The sequence below is a fragment of the Buceros rhinoceros genome, unplaced genomic scaffold (genome assembly GCF_000710305.1).
Source record: "Buceros rhinoceros silvestris isolate BGI_N320 unplaced genomic scaffold, ASM71030v1 scaffold5871, whole genome shotgun sequence".
NCBI lineage: Eukaryota > Metazoa > Chordata > Aves > Bucerotiformes > Bucerotidae > Buceros > Buceros rhinoceros.
This window is the reverse complement of record NW_010392446.1, coordinates 61,101-65,214: the sequence shown is the minus strand read 5'-3', so window position 1 is coordinate 65,214 and position 4,114 is coordinate 61,101. Positions and strand designations below refer to the sequence as shown.

At 43.5% G+C, this 4,114-nt stretch overlaps 1 protein-coding gene across 1 annotated transcript in view; it reads right to left on the bottom strand.

The window, feature by feature from the left end:
- Window positions 1-4,114, bottom strand: part of LOC104500768 (collagen alpha-1(XXII) chain-like) — a gene marked incomplete at its 5' end in the record, with an annotated part of 88,427 nt that overhangs the window by 54,939 nt on the left and 29,374 nt on the right. The gene's annotated exons all lie outside the window — the stretch shown is intronic.

Genomic DNA, 4,114 nt, shown 5'->3' with positions numbered 1-4,114 from the left:
GCAGGAATTCTGTTCCCAGTCTCTGCACGTCCTAAATACCTTTCCTCTATCCTATTCCCTCACCACATGCTGGGCAAGAGACCCAATACATTATGTCTGGGTTTGAGCCACCTTTGCCAAGAAGCCAAACGGAGCAGGTGACCCAAGCCTTTCCCTCAACCAGGGCATCACTCTGGGTTTTTCTCTTTCACCAGTCTATAAATCTGCATGACATTCACAAAAACTTAAGAAAATACAGAATATGATTCCACTCTCACATTGGTTGGAAGGGAAGTTCTGAAGGACCGGGTGACACTGGGGTGCTGCCCAACTTTTCAGAAAGGAGAGTTCCGACTCAGAAAAGCCTCAAACTTACAGTGCTAAGACAGGAAAAGGAATCCAGGGCACAGAACAATGAAGTGACTTCTGTCACAACAAGGTCCTGCAAACATAACTATTTACATGTCTGCTCCCTGAGTTTGTTCCAACAGAAAGGAGAGTTAAATATGACTAAAACTCCAAAGAACATTCACCCCTACACACAAGTTTAAAAAAAAGTCGTGAAAATACCCAGTCTTTAGCAGCCATTTCTCATGCTCCCAATTAGTGTCAACACAATCACAGGCAAATGCTTTTCTGCAGAGAACTGTCTGCCTATCCACTTCTTTCCTGTCATATCTTTGAAGTAACATTTATTTATGTTTTGTTTTCCCAGATCAATAGGTAATTGCACACTTGTAAACAATGGGGACAGGTAGCTCAGGGAATCAGTTTAATGAGAATATAAAAACACATTTCTGACTTTTCACTGCTCGCAGAGCCCCTCATTTATGCCCGTTCTCTGATTTAAAGAACAACCGTCTGAGGACAGCCAAGTGCCTTTCCTTCACTTGTCCAGTTGCACACTTGATGATACACGGATCTCTGCAGTTGCAGTACTCATCTTGATATATATGGTATTTAGCGTCATCTCCACCTGGTGTTTAGTACATTATTCCTTCGGTATAATTAACTGTTGTGCTTGTAAAAGAGCAGCAAGGACCAAACTGCTCCCTAAGGGATGGGAAGCCAGGAGCTGAAGGTGACTCAAACCCAGGCAACGCCCTCGCCACTGGCACACAATCTCACAGGACTCTCCAAAGACTTTCTACAGCAAGTCTACCTTGAATTGTTTGTGAAGCTGCATCCAAAATCACGAGATAAAAACGGCTTGTCTGAGGACATTGCCAGAGGTGCCTGTATCTCTCCTCCTGCTTCCTGACTCTCATTAAACATCCAATATTGCACAATGTTTGGTAAAGCCTAGCAACGAAATCTAGTATTTTTCTTGCTTTATTGTGCTAATGAGTTTACGGTCCAGATTACCAGCTATAGGTGAGGCAATCTCAGCTCAGTGGAAGGAAAGGGGACTGTAGAAGCCACTGCCAGAAGCACCAACAGCCGATGCAACAATTCAAAGCAGTGAAACACAGTCAGCCACCCTTTTTCATCAGCAGTGGGGGATGTCAGAGCCTGATCATGCATTCAAGCGTGTGTTATCCAGGGAATTGCAGATTTTCTTTGGATCATTTCTAGAGCTGCTGCTTCTATAGACAAAATTCAAAGCAATCACTTTTGTTGTTGTTTTTTGCTCACTGCACCAGGAACCAATATTAATTGATGCACAAGGTCACTTTGTGTGTAAATTTTGGTCTCTTTTGCTCCCTGATGCCTCCTGGTTTGAAAGCCAGGATACTTCCCCCAAGCCTGCTTATGTCTTAACATTAGTCATATGAAACCATGTGGTAGTTTCCCTTCCACCAGAGGTCTGCACAACCGCCCAACAGAATAGGGAAGTGATCCTCTGCTAGGTGAACTCAAAAAGTCGATTTAAAATGTTAAGACTTACAAGAGCCAAAGTTAGGCCACCTCTACGCCTTTAGAATAGGCTAGGAAAGGTGTAAAAGGGAAGATACAACTGTCTGACCTGAGCTTTCAGCCACTGATCCTCGTTACGTCCTCCCTGGTCATGTCATTCAAATCTATAGGAGCCGGCAGATGCTTTCGAATACGTATTTTTAAAACTACTTCTTTATCCTCAACTTCTTGTAATATTATGTCAATCCTTTGCTTTCTCCATGAATTTTATCAGCAAAGAATTTCAATTTGTGTTCATGTTGTTTATGGAATTTTTTAATAGCACCAGAGCTGCTATATATCCCTTTTACAGTTGCACTAGAAACGATGACTTTCCACTGACACCTGCTACATGAGATCAGTCAGCTCCTAATCCATTGCGCAGTGCTACTTTTTAATGCAAATGTCCTTCAATAAGCATAACGGTGCCCAAGAACAAATGTATTCTATGTAGGTAGTTACCATATCAACCAAAGTAACTTTCCACAGAAAGAAGTTAGTTTTGTTAGAGATGACCTCTTTCCCATAAAACTATAATCCTTAAATAATGACACAAAATAATTCCCATTCTGTAATACTTTCATCACTGGATTAGATGTCAATTTTTTTTTTTTGTGAGTGAGATCAGGCAAACTGGTCTATAGCTAAACACATGAATCATTTTTCATTTTTTAATACTGATACATTATCATCATCTCAGAGTCCCATAGTTAGTATAGGACTAGGAAGCGATCTGTATAAAAGTTTACAGACAACATCGAGCTGAGTGGTGGGGTTGACGTGCCTGAGGGACAGGATGCCATCCAGAGGGACCGGGACAAGCTGGAGAAGTGGACCCATATGAAACTCACGTGGTCCAACAAGGCCAAGTGCATGGTCCTGCACCTGCACCAGGACAATCCCCAGTATTAATACAGGCTGGGGGATGAAGGGGTTGAGAGCAGCCCTGCCAAAAAGGACTTGGGGGTACTGGTGGATGAAAGGCTGGACATCAGCTGGCAATGTGCAATCACAGCCCAGAAAGCAAGCCAGCTGTATCCCGGGCTGCATCAAGGGAAGCGTGACCAGCAGGTCAAGGGAAGTGATTCTGCCCTTCTACTCTGCTCTGGTGAGACCCCACCTGCAGTGCTGGGTCCAGCTCTGGAGTCCTCAGCACAGGACAGACATGAACCTGTTGGAGCAGATCCAGAGGAGGCCACAAAAGTGATCAGAGTGCTGGAACCCTTCTGCTCTGAGGACAGGCTGAAAGTTGGGGTTGTTCAGCCTGGAGAAGAGAAGGCTCCAGGGAGACCTTACTGCAGCCTTCCAGTACTTAAAGGGGGCCTGTAAGAAGGATGAGGACAGTCTTTTTAGCAGGGCCTGTTGTGATTGGACAAGGGGTGATGGTTTAAAATGAAAAGAGGGGAGATTTAGACCACATATAATGAAGACATTTTTTTACACTGAGGGTGGTGAAACACTGGCCCAGATTGCCTGGAAACATCCAAGGTCAGGTTGGATGGGGCTCTGAGCAACCTGATCTGGTTGAAGATGTCCCTGCCCATGGCAAGGGAGTTGGACTAGATGACATTTAAAGATCCCTTCCAACCCAAAGAATTCTATGATTCCACATCTTCTATGTTTCCCAGGTATCTTTCTTCTCTTTTATTACTGTTGTGCTCTAGTAGTACAAACTTGCAAATACAACTGTACATTTTGTTAGGACGGCTGGTGAGTTTCTCCTTCAAAGCAAGTAAAGTTAAGTGAGGAGATCCCCACCATAAAGTCGCTTAAGAACCTGAGGGATGTGGGGCTCTCTGTCCTGCTTCACAGGACCATGAAATCGTCCTCCGAATCCTGCTCAGCACTGAACAAGCTGACTTGCTTTGTATGAGCTTCTTGTTCAAGGAGGCACAATGCAGTTTTCTGGAAGTGATCTAAGTGCAGGTACCACCCTTTTCTGTAAGCAAATCGCACTGAGATCTGTTTGATGATGATGAGTCACTTAAGCCTCACATCTGGATATCATTCCATAGAGTATTCCCTACAAAAAAATCCTGAAGCCGTCAAATATTTCAAAATTCAAAGAGACAGTTCGTCTTACAGAGTATATGCACTGTAAGAGACACGTCAGAAGAGTGTGTCAGCTCAGGAACTTTGCTAGCATTAAATTAGCATTAATAATATATTGCCATGAAACTGTAATAATGGGGTTGCAAGTTTGGAAAAGAACTATGCGAATGATCTGATAGTTTAAGTC